The sequence below is a fragment of the Periplaneta americana genome, chromosome 2, assembly GCF_040183065.1.
Source record: "Periplaneta americana isolate PAMFEO1 chromosome 2, P.americana_PAMFEO1_priV1, whole genome shotgun sequence".
NCBI classification, from domain to species: Eukaryota; Metazoa; Arthropoda; class Insecta; order Blattodea; family Blattidae; genus Periplaneta; species Periplaneta americana.
In genome coordinates this window covers 215,497,320-215,508,028 of record NC_091118.1, presented here as the reverse complement: position 1 = coordinate 215,508,028, position 10,709 = coordinate 215,497,320, and positions in this window count along the sequence as shown.

The following is a 10,709-nucleotide window of genomic DNA, read 5'->3' as shown; positions in this document are numbered from 1 at the left end:
ATTACTTAACGAGGCCCTTTTATTTAAGTTATTTTAAACAATTGTATGGGTATAATATTACGTAGACGTGCAATTAATGTTCTCAGAAAAGAGCTAAGGCAGCCCAGCCACTAGCCTTTACAGAGAGGCGAATAGAAGCAGGTGAGGGAAACCGGGATGCGACGTAGGCAAATGGACTACAGTACCTGTGCGAAAATGATTCAATATTGAAAGCTTTTTAATCACTTGAAAACGCGAACATATTTTTGGAACGTACTGTTTACTATGACCGTAAGGCTACTATGACTGTATATGCGGTCTTGGATCTGTGTGGAGGACGGTTGAACTTCATTAGTAGAAGGAGTGGGAGTGAAGTACATTCAAAAACTCAGGTACAATAAAAATTAAAGTAAAAATAAAATGATGTCCCTGTAGAAACAAAAATAAAAATCGGGTTCAGAAATATTTCACGTTGCAAAACAATTCAGTTGCCAGTGATAAATACTTCATTTCCTACTCAGGAGCATCATTTCAGTTTTTGCTTTGGAGGAGCAAGAATTTTTAGGGAAGACATTATATTATATCGCGTGACAAGCCTAACCTCCTCCCTATTTTCCATTCTGGGGTAAACTTGCCCCCTGGAATTAATTTCACCATAAAAATTTAAACCAAATGGTATTGTTGCTTTCAGACATTAAATTCGTTCCTTGTGATCGTCTATGCAGCTAAATTGTAAAAATTAGTGCACCTAAGGTTTCAGATTTCGTTTTCCAAAATTCTATTGCAGGCGAAGCCTAAACATGCCCTTTCCCACAGGTGACGTCATGCAGTAAACTTTTAGTTTTAGGAATTAAAAAAATGTCTGCAGAAACAACAGCTGTAAAATCCACAGTTGAGTGTAATGATTCAGCGCGTTTTATTGTACCTCTGCGTGTCTCACAGTGCTGGCTCAGACATGCAGTCTGCGAAATCTTTAAACAGCTCGTCGGTTATTGAGAGAACGGGAAACTACAAGCCTGGAGACACTCCCAGCTGAACACACCTGCAAGCCGTAAAGTGGTAATATCACGAATTCCAAAAGACGTGGGTCTGGTTCCAAATAACAGTAAAAACAAAAGCATTGTCAATTCCTGCAAATTAAGCTTTCAGGAATAACTCCCTGTAAAGTTAATTTGAATAATTTCGAGGGAAAAATTGTTTCGGGGCCGGGTATCGAACCCGGGACCTTTGGTTAAACGTACCAACGCTCTCCCACTGAGCTACCCGGGAACTCTACCCGACACCCATCCAATTTTTCCCTCTATATCCACAGACATCAAAGTGGGCTGACAACCGTCAAGCAACCAACATTTGAGTGCACACTAACTCTGTGTGACTTTAAATTGTGGTTTTCTGTTACGTACAGTGACGTGTATTATGCAAATTAAGCTTTCAGGAATAACTCCCTGTAAAGTTAATTTGAATAATTTCGAGGGAAAAATTGTTCCGGAGCCGGGTATCGGTTGTCAGTCCACTTTGATGTCTGTGGATATAGAGGGAAAAATTGGATCGGTGTCGGGTAGAGTTCCCGGGTAGCTCAGTGGGAGAGCGTTGGTACGTTTAACCAAAGGTCCCGGGTTCGATACCCGGCCCCGGAACAATTTTTCCCTCGAAATTATTGTCAATTCCTGTCCATGACTGTGACTGTAGTCATCAATTTATTTTATACGCTGAAAATATTAGCCTAACATTTAATTATGGAGTGGTTAAATTTTCTGGTGCACTCTTAACGGGACAAATAATTTCCGGATGTTAAGCTTTTGGCACAAACTAGTAATACTTCAATATAAAGATTCAGTTCTCACATTTTTCCTTTAGTAATACTACTCGATTACGTACTTACAGAACCTTTTGTAAGATAGGAGAGCATTTATATAAATTATTTTGTGTTTCCGATCTCAAATAAACCTCCACTAATTATTTCACTAACAAGTATTACAACTCCAAGTGCATCATTCCGGGATAGAGAGACTCGTGCATAAAGCATCTGAAAGAAATTCGTCCAAAAGTTTACGAGAAATTGCGTACACAGAAGGGCAAAAAGAAGCAAACGTACGTGGAGCTGCTTCATGATCGGGAGATTGGAACAGCATAGCTGTCAAGATCTCGAGAGCTATTTCCTGCGGCATCAAATAGCTTCCGCTTTATAATGACAAAGTAGCAAAGTATAAAGAAAAGCGGCTAAGCATATTCCTACAGAGAATAAGTTATCATCACAAACCTACGGGGAATAGGTCTGCAGGGCAGTTTTAACAAAGTGAATGACGTGTTATTCATGGACTGATATTTACACAGACGAATTTAGAAAGTCCAAAAGTACAGCATGCCACTGAGATGGCAGTAATAATGAATTGTTCAGTCAGTATCGTCAGAGATTACAAACGGATTCCTACAAATCATCCACCGCTAAGAAGACTGTTACGCTCTGCCAAGAATTTCGCGGAGGCACATAAAAAGAAAACAAGAAATTCTGTGTTAAAACCATAGAGCGTTAAATTTGAAAATTGTATTGATTCGTTGTAACTTGGTCTTTTTCCTTGCTAGTGAAGTATATACAGGGACATCATTTTATTTTACTAACATTTCTAATATTAACCTGCTATACCTTTCGATCAAAGATTGAGAACCGAAAACACCGTTTGCTACTCCGTTTCACGACTGGGGTTCGATGATACTGACCTAATATACAAACAAATCACTTTACTAGGTATAGGAGGGAATAAAAGTAGTTCATCCATTTACGTAAACTAGGAAATATCGCGATTTTTAGTTTGATAATTTTCATTAGGTTTTTCTTTAATCAAAATACAGTACAGTATTAACAATGAGTGTTTTTACTCACGAACTCAGCTGTCCATGAGGACGTATTCATTATGCAGTGTATATTATACTGTCTACAGCACATTAGCGTACAATATAGAGAATGAAGTTAAATTGAAAAATAATCATAATATGGGTATTTAAATACATTTTTTAAAATAGTAGCCGTTCATTTCGATACAGGCTTCAGTTCTAATATGCATATTATCGCACTATAGACTATTGTACATAATCCCAATTACCAGGTTCGTACTTCGTATCTTTAACTCGTGTTGAAATAATTCTGTACCTACTCTATAAAAAAGACCTTACGTACTGTAAATTCAATCTTCACTTTCGTCCGATCCAAAAGAAAATTACTCAGACATGCTATCTACTGTCCTTCCAAGTGGTTATGTCGCAGGGTCGTAGAAAGGGAGGAAATCACGTGACAGTTAATTACTTAACGAGGCCCTTTTATTTAAGTTATTTTAAACAATTGTATGGGTATAATATTACGTAGACGTGCAATTAATGTTCTCAGAAAAGAGCTAAGGCAGCCCAGCCACTAGCCTTTACAGAGAGGCGAATAGAAGCAGGTGGGGGAAACCGGGATGCGACGTAGGCAAATGGACGACAGTACCTGTGCGAAAATGATTCAATATTGAAAGCTTTTTAATCACTTGAAAACGCGAACATATTTTTGGAACGTACTGTTTACTATGACCGTAAGGCTACTATGACTGTATATGCGGTCTTGGATCTGTGTGGAGGACGGTTGAACTTCATTAGTAGAAGGAGTGGGAGTGAAGTACATTCAAAAACTCAGGTACAATAAAAATTGAAGTAAAAATAAAATCATGTCCCTGTACAATATACTGTATGTTGTATGATCAGTTATCAGGTAAGATGTAAATCAGGTAGAAAGCAATGCTGGATTATTCACAAGACATGCAGCTTGGACTTTTTCCGTGAAGACACAACCTTCCATAGACCGCAGGTACAGTGCCTTGTCCTTCATGTGAACGTAAGGACTGTGAAGGGCACCCTGCTCGCTAATCGACGTCACTGGTAGCGAAGAACGTGAATGGAGATGCACTTTCAACTATTATGCCATATGCTTTCTTGTGAGTGGAGATTCCTGTTATCTGGTGTCGCCCACGCTCGAACCGGCGACGTCCGGTTCAATACCTCGCTCGGGGTGATCCAGGCGTGCGCGGACCCCTGATTAACTGCAGATAGCGTCAGCCGAACTAGAGAACACTTCGAGGAGGACCTCGTCCTGAAAATTATCAAAATGTGTGCATTTGTTGTATTCATCACAGTTTCAAAATTTGATAGCAAAGCTGACGATGTCCGACATTTCGAAATTTTAATTTTAAAATTGACTACATTAAGCATTTGTCACAGTCGACATTATTGATATTTATACAAACGAACAATTACACGAGCTGAGAGAAGTCTGCAAGGCAGACGGTGAGTGAGATCAAAGAAAGCATTGGCTCTGTTTCGTCAAGCTCGTCTCAATTCATCAGTCTTGTAAGCCATAGAAAGCCCACGTCCAAGTTGTTAAGCCGCATGTCACAAAAATTGTTTAATGCAAAACAAATAAAATAAAAATTTCGCGTTTAACTAATAAAAACGTTCTTTATTTAATTTATGTCACATAATTTTTACAAATTTTGCAATATTAGGTGACTGGGTAAAAATATTCTTAATCTCCCAAAAGTACAATAAAGCATAATTGTTACAACGAATAAAAAAAATTGTACAGGGACATCATTTTATTTTTACTTCAATTTTTATTGTACCTGAGTTTTTGAATATACTTCACTCCCACCCCTTCTACTAATGAAGTTCAACCGTCCCCCATACAGATCCAAGACCGCATATACAGTCATAGTAGCCTTACGGTCATAGTAAACAGTACGTTCCAAAAATGTTCGCGTTTTCCAGTGACGAAAGAGCTTTCAATATTGAATCATTTTCGCACAGGCACTGTCGTCCATTTGCCTGCGTCGTATCCCGGTTTCTCCCACCACCTTTTATTCGCCAGCTAGTGGCTGGGCTGTCTTAGCTCTTTTATGAAAACATTAATTTCTGTTAGGAATTAGACGTCTGCGTAATATTATAGGTACAATTGTTTAAAATAACTTAAATAAAAGGGCCTCGTTAAGTAATTAACTGTCACGTGATTTCCTCCCTTTCTACGACCCTGCGACATAACCACTTGGACGGACAGTAGATAGCATGTCTGAGTAATTTTCTTTTGGATCGGGCGAAAGTGAAGATTGAATTTACAGTACGTAAGGTCTTTTTTATAGAGTAGGTACAGAATTATTTCAACACGAGTTAAAGATACGAAGTACGAACCTGGTAATTGGGATTATGTACAATAGTCTATAGTGCGATAATATGCATATTAGAACTGAAGCCTGTATCGAAATGAACGGCCACTATTTTAAAAAATGTATTTAAATACCCATATTATGATTATTTTTCAATTTAACTTCATTCTCTATATTGTACGCTAATGTGCTGTAGACAGTATAATATACACTGCATAATGAATACGTCCGCATGGACAGCTCAGTTCGTGAGTAAAAACACTTATTGTTAATACTGTACTATATTTTGATTAAACAAAAACCTAATGAAAATGATCAAACTCAAAAGCGTGATATTTCCTAGTTTACGTAAATGGATGAACTACTTTCCTTCCCTCCTATACCTAGTAAAGTGATTTGTTTGTATATTACGCCAGTATCATCGAACTCCAGTCGTGGAAGGGAGTAGCAAACGGCGTTGATCCAGAGGCACAGACAACTTAATATTAAAAATGTTAGTAAAAATAAAATGATGTCCCTGTATAATAACTATAACGAAAAATAGATTATCTTGCCATAATTATTAATACACAAATTCATAATCTCAAAATCAAACCGGAACCCCCCAATCTTGATACCATTTATAGTATGTATTGAAACAATCAGAAATATAATTCGACCCGGAACATTAGCAGTACGATTAGCAGCCAATATAATTGCCGGATATTTATTATTAACCTGAATAGTTTTAATTATGAATTATTTTTAGAATAGTTTTTTTTTTACATTTTCTATGTAGATTTTTGTTGTATCTTGTGTATCAGGGTTTATTAAATTATATTATAAAATTTTTGTTTCCCGATTTTGTAGCAGAATCAAACCAATAAACCCCACATTGATGAGGCCTACAGACGGAGATAGAAATTACAGTAGTTTTAGTAGTTTATTTAAAATATTAGTTTTGGGAATTAATGAAAAGATATTATCTTTTTTCTGGAGCTTTAAAAGGTATTCCTTATTTTTGGTTTACAAGACCAATATCTTTGTTAAATTATTAAAACTAATGATAATTTTTTTTTATTATATTATCTCTAGTGCTATAACTGGATCGACATCTCCAGCAACAGAACATTTGCAATTTATAATAATTATTATCATCATTTTTGTTCCTCTATTAATGTTATTCTGTACAGAACTTCAACATCACGATCTGGTAGGAGATTCAACAAGAAACAGAATAGCAGATTAATCTGATATAAGAGCACGTACTGTACGCTCCAAGCAACGCAGCACAAATACCGACCAAAGCGGATCAGGAATTGCTAAGTATGACACACAACCTGCCATGGTACAGATTGCTTAAACCTGGGCTGGAAGCCACCTGTAGGAATCTTTAGACACTATTCGGGTCTAGCCCTTACGACAGCGGTTGAACAGAGTCTGTAAAACCTGATCACGGGTAGGACAGTAAATAACCTCTTCGACAATATACAAAATATTGCACAGGAAATAACTTCAGGTTCGAAAATTAAGCTCATATAAATATGGAAAATATAATTTAGTAACACCTAACAAAATTTCTACCTCTGTCAATGATATAAAGTTTGGCAGTTACAAATTACTGACAGAAAATACTTTAAAGGCTAGTAAATGAAGGTTATAATATAGGTCTAAATATAGTAAATGCAATTTTGTAATTCAATCTGAACAGAAACAAAAGTGCATGTAGATTTACCGTATTGTAATGGAGCATGCAGAAAATCAATAAATCGGTTAAGAGAAAAAAAACCTCTTCAAGTGAGACAACCACAAGAACATAGTGTGGGTCTTCTTAATGTACTTTATACCCTAAAGGTGTAACCTAACCATTTCCCCCTATTATTACATATGCTAGTGGATAATAGTGATTTTCTGGTTGTCAGGTTGAATTTTCTTTGCCAACTTTGGTTCCAATTTTGGTACTGACAAATACTATAACTGGCAATTAATGCACGTTATGTTTATGGCGTCATTTGCTTTGAAAACGTTCCCAACATTTTTTAAAGAAAGTTTACTAGCGATACTGTTTGAAATATGAACATAATAATATTAATATTAACAAATGGTATAGAAATATTTAAGGGGAGAGGCTGGTATATTTTGGTGAAAAATGAGTAAATTTAAAAAAAAATAATTATTTAAAATACTCTGTGATACGTGTGGAATGTATAGCATAACATTTTGTGGGTATTTGTGCCCTTATTGCCATTTTTAAACTTCCTGCGTTATGGATTTTTAAATCACTCGCCCACTTTTATTGTTGTTTCCGATAAATTACATTTAAAACAAAATTGTTTTCCTTAAAATACCCTTTGATATGTGTGGAATGCATTGCATAACATTTTGTGGGTATTTGTGCCCTTATCGGATGTTGAGACTTCATTTTTAAATTTCCTGTGCTATGGATTTTTAAATCACTCGCCCACTTTTATTGTTGTTTCAGATAAATTACATTTAAAACAAAATTGTTTTCCTTAAAATACCCTTTGATATGTGTGGAATGCATTGCATAACATTTTGTGGGTATTTGTGTCCTTATCGCCATTTTTAAACTTCCAGCGCTATGGATTTTTAAATCACACGCCCGCTTTTATCGGTTTCCAGTAACTTCGTTTTTTTTTTTTTTGCTACATTGCTAGACAAAAATGGAAATAATTTCTGAACTATTAAAGATACATGCATGAAATTTAGAACACACATTCTTTAGACTATTAGGAAACTTTTCTATGTAACAGAATTTTGTTAATTGATTTCATTTTAAAAATACGTCAGTTTGTTTGCAAGAAAGGAAATCAGAAAATTGTTATTAAATTTTAATTGTTTATTTTACAAACGTAGGGACTAATATCAAAATTCTGTTACAGACAGTTTGTATAACATGCTTTTGCAAATACATTGCAAAAAACTGTTTGAGTCTATCTTTAAAAACGGTTTAATTATATCGTTTTAGTATAATCCTGCATTGGGTATATTTTTTTCAAATTTGCCCCCCAAATAATTTTCTTTTTTCAAAATATTTTTATTTGGTTGTGTTGCCACAGCTATGCGCTCTCTACATACAAAAATTAATATTTTACACCAAAAAGGAAAAAAGTTTAAAAAAATACCATCCTCTCCCCTTAATAAATATAAACAGCACTACTAATCATTGCATATGGTCAAGCAAAAAACATTTTTACGTTGGGTCTCATGAATCTGTTGTAACGTTCAGGTTATGCCCAGGTGTTCCTTCGGAATATTCGAGCCCACTGCCGTCACCCCTCGTGTTAGAACCTGATATGCGCATCCACCCTCCTGCCTGAGAGACTTGTCGTAGCCCATGGCGCCTAGCGATCCGATCACCACATGGCACAGCTAAGGAAGAGATGGACCCGCCAGAAGACAATATTTGTTGCGTGTCTTGTGACATAAGCAGTGCCACGAAGCCACGCTGAGGGGGAGGAGACATGGCGCGCATCTTGGATGGGTATACAGGGTGATTCATTATTACGTGTAAATACTATGTGTGTATTGTAGAGGTGAACCTAAGACTAAAACGTTCTGTACAACTTTTTCTTGAAACCTTTAATTCCAGAGTTCCAGTAGATGGCAACTATATCGCAGTAACTGCATAGGCATTACTGTTCTCCCACACATTTGGTGTGGCATTGTGGGGAATCAGTTGCTCGGACCTCGAGTTCTACCTCCGCGGTTGAATGGGGAAATCTACCGCGCATTCTTGGAACGCGAATTGCATGGTCTGCTACATGATATCCCTCGTGCAACGCGAGTGAACTTATGGTTTATGCACGATGGTGCTCCTGCGCATTACTGCCACAACGTAAGGGCGTATCTCAATGCTGCGTATCCAGGTCAATGGATAGGCCGTGCAGGGCCAACTCCTTGGCCAGCCAGATCACCGGACATGAACCCTCTGGACTTCTACCTTCGGGGCCGCCTGAAGTCGTTAGTGTATGCCTCTGCTGTACCTAACGTAAAAGTACAGGGATATCATTTTATTTTTACTAACATTTTTAATATTAACCTGTCTATACCTTTAGAGAACCGGAAACACCGCTTGCTCCTCCCTCAAAGACTGGAGTTCGATGATACTGGCGTAAAACACAAAACACTCTACTAGGTATAGGATGGAAGAAAAGTAGTTCATCCATTTACGTAAACTAGGAAATATCGCGATTTTGAGTTTGATAATTTTCATTAGGTTTTTCTTTAATCAAAGTACAGTACTGTATTAAGAATAAGTGTTTTTACTCACGAAGTGAGTTATCCATGCGAACGTATTCATTATGCGGTGTATATTATACTGTCTACAGCACATTAGCGTACAATATAGAGAAAGAAGTTAAATTGAAAAATAATCATAATATGAATATTTAAACACAATTTTTAAAATGGTGGCCGTTCATTTCGATACAGGCTTCAGTTCTTTTGTGCATATTATCGCACTATAGACTATTGCATCTAATTCCAATTGCCAGTTTCGTCCTTCGTACTAGTAACTCATGTTGAAATAATTCTGTACCTACTCTACGTACTGTGAATTCAATCTTCACTTGTGCCCGACCCGAAAATATAAAATTACTCAGACATGCTATCTACTGTCCGTCCAAGTGGTTATGCCGCAGGATCGTAGAAAGGGAGGAAATCACGTGACAGTTAATTACTTAACGAGGCCCTTTTATTTAAGTTCAATTAAACAGCTGTATAATATTACGTAAACGTCCAATTCCCAAGAGAAATTAGTACTTTCAGAAAAGAGCTAAGACAGCCCAGCTTTTACAGAGGGGCGAGCAGAAGCAGGTGGGGGAAATTGGGATGCGACGTAGGCAAACGGACAGTAGCTGTGCGAAAATATGATTCAATATTGAAAGCTCTTTCGTCACTGGAAAACGCGAACATATTTCTGGAACGTACTATACTCAGTAACTCAGTACTGCTTACTATCTGCGGTCTTGGTTCTGTGTGGAGTTGGAACTTCCTTAGTAGAAGGGGTGGGAGCAAAGGTATGTCTTCAAGTTGAGGTACAGCATTTTGAACATGCATTACACTAAGAATTGTTCAAATGTGTAAAGTCTAGAAGAAATTGCTTTACATTCTTTACTGTGTTTAGTTTTAGTTCACAAAATGTGCATAAGTGGACTGCCGAGGATATGGGTTTAGTGGCTTTGGTTGTTTTTGTACTGAAGTCCAAATGCACTGTACGAAAGTGATAATTAGTTTACATTTGGTGTGTTACAGTTTCTTTGTTTGGGAGCGCAAGTTCCTCGCAAAATGGCGTTAACTCTGGAATTAAAGGTTTTGAGAAAAGTTTTATAAAACGTTTTAGTCTCAGTTTCATCTCTACATCACACACACACACACAAAGTATTTACACGTAATAATGAATCACCCTATATAAAACAGAATAGCTCTCGCAAGATGATTCGTTCGCTGGTCAGGGAACGCTACCACGCTCTTCCTGCCACAGACAACATTTTCTCTGTTCCTGTGTGTTTTCACTTCGTCTGGCTGGTTTTCACGGCATAT